The sequence below is a fragment of the Peromyscus maniculatus genome, chromosome 1, assembly GCF_049852395.1.
Source record: "Peromyscus maniculatus bairdii isolate BWxNUB_F1_BW_parent chromosome 1, HU_Pman_BW_mat_3.1, whole genome shotgun sequence".
NCBI classification, from domain to species: Eukaryota; Metazoa; Chordata; class Mammalia; order Rodentia; family Cricetidae; genus Peromyscus; species Peromyscus maniculatus.
Genome location: NC_134852.1, coordinates 76,447,391 through 76,450,072, shown reverse-complemented (window position 1 = coordinate 76,450,072; position 2,682 = coordinate 76,447,391).

Sequence of the window (2,682 nt, the reverse complement as noted above, 5' to 3'; positions counted from 1 at the left end):
TTTGGAAGTAGAACATCCCACTGACCTGAGATCTTCTACTCTTGAATAGACATTTTAAACCTGCAATATCTTTTAAAAGAATGCTTTGACTTCAGATTGTTACTTGTTTTTATTTCAAAATCGATTTTCCAGTTTTCCTTGTGATTTCTTAAGCCAGAACTGATGTGCCAAATATTTAGGGCTTCTCCAAATCTCTTCCTGTTGATTTTAAGTTCTTTATGATAAGAAAATATACTTCTTTGTGTTATTTAGATTCTCTTTAGTTTTTATTCTTTTTCTTTTTCTTTCTTTTTTTTTTTTTTTCTTGTAACAAGTTTCACTTTATAGCCCGGTTGACTCCACACTCACTATATAGCCGATGCCGCCCAGGCTGACTCCACATTCAGTGTATAGCCTATGCCAGTTTCAAACTCTTGATCCTGCTCCCTCAGACTGAATGCTGGGGTTACAGTTTTTATGCCACCACACCACACTTCTATTTTCCTAATGTTTTTGGTTTTTATGAAACCCTGTCTCAAACCTGCTATGTAGCTGAGGATGGCCTTGAACTCTTGATTCTCCTACTTTCACATCCCAAGTGCTGGGATTACAGGTGTGCAGTACCACTCACGGTATTTACTGTCTACTCACTTAAGGCCTTTTACAGAGTCTCACACTGGGACTAGCTGGAAGAAGAAGAAGTGGGTGGGGAGGAGGATGGAATCCGTGTGGAGTTGTATGGAAAAGTCAGGTTGTTGGGAAGCTGAGTGGGCTCAGGTCTCCTGCGCCTTGTTTTTGTCTGTCTAGTGTTTCTTAGCTGGAAGCAGAGCACTGCAGATTCCAGCCATGGCTGTTAATGCCCGCTTCCCCCGCCCATGGCAGTATTTGCTCTGTGTATTCAGTGCTGTTGTCGGGACCACAAATACTGCTGTGTTTCCCTTACAGCCATTATGGTATCCATATGTCCCCTTCGCAGTGGTTTTTCTGTCTGTTCTGACTACTCCTGGGCTAGCTCTTCCATCCTTGTTAAGGTCACTGTTGATACGGTACATCTTTTCCTGATTTTGCTTTCAATCTGCCTTTAACTCTAAACTGTGTCTCTCTACAAAGTACAGAGTTTACTCTTGTTTTATGAGTTAGTCTGTTTTGAGTAGAATTATTTATTCTAGCCATTCTAGATTTCTTTAGTACCCTTGTTTAGACCTTGTACATTCTTGGTTTTCCATCTGTCTCTTTGAATCTGAACTATATCAAGTCTCAGAGAAAGTACTTAGCTTGATCTTCTATGAGTTAGTCTATGTGACAGTTCATCTCTGTCACATGATAGGATTCAGGGTGGCCGTGGAAGCAAATCTCTGGACGTGTGGTGAAGAATTGTCTGGAGTAGGCTGAGGTGGAAACCCCTCCTGTAAATGTGGGTGGCACCATTGCGTGGGCTGGGCTTCCGGACTGAATAAAAAGGGAAGGAAGGGGACCGCACCTGAGGTCCATGTCTGCCAGAGCACTTAACCCAGGTAGCCAGTGGGGCGGCTTGACTTCTGCTAGCTTGTCATCCTCGCGTGTAAAATAATTCTAGTATAGTTATTTTAAATCCCATCATTGTGCCAGGCATGATGACTCACAGCTGTAATTCAGGAGGCTGAGGCCAAGAGTGTGTCCGGGCGATCTAGGCTGTAGAGTAAAACCCTACCTAAAGTATGTAAGTAAATTCATTTGCTTTTCATACTGTTTCACTTTTTATGTATTATGTATATGGCAATATGAGTTTTCACCTCTTCCGGTCTCCTGTGAATTTTCACTAAATCGGTGAAACACAGAAACAGTACTCCCACGTAGCCCCTGTGACGCTATTGCCACACACATCATGTTCATTGCTTCAAGCCAAGCGAGCTTTACCAGCCCTGGAAACAGTTGTCTTTTAAGTCCAATAAAGAAAAGATATGAGTACGGTTCCAAGACTCTTCACAGGGACTCTGTGTGTGTGTGTGTGTGTGTGTGTGTGTGTGTGTGTGTGTGTGTGTGTGTGTGTGTGTGTGTGTAGTGTCCCTGTGTGTGAGTGCAGGTGCCACAGCACATAGGAGGAGGTCAGAGGTCAACTTGCAGGCCTCAGCCTCCGAGAGTAGCTGGCCTTTGAGATTTTCCTGTCTCTGCCTTCCATTGCCCATAGGCTTGCTGAGGTTACACACGCTTGTGCCACACTGGCCAGTTTTCACTTCCGTTCTGAGGAGTCAAACTCTAGGTGTCCTAGTGTGCCAGCAAGTGTTTTGACCATGGAGCCACCTCTGACCCCTCACGTGGGTTGCAGTCACTTTCTGGTGTCGATTGGTCTCTGCCGAAGGACCCCCACAGTGGTGGTTCCCACCTCTTTGCACTTGATGAGGTTTGTTGTGTGAGGAGATGTTTCTTTGTCTCACGAATGTTTGACTCGGCGTGCGTCCAGCTATGAATCTCACGGATCCTAGGCAGAGTTTGTTATACTTTGTGGATGTGTAAATTAGTACCTTTCCCAAACTGGGGGATTTTCTTTTTCTTGCTTCTATTTTTACTCAGTTACCTCCCCTCCCTCCCCCCTTTTTTTACCTGACTGTCTCATAATACAGTCTTTCTTCCTTTCTCTCCTCCCCCTCCCCTTGTTTTAGACAGATATCGTGCTGTGTGGACCAGGCTGGAGTTGAACCCATGATCCTCCTCCTGAGTGCACAT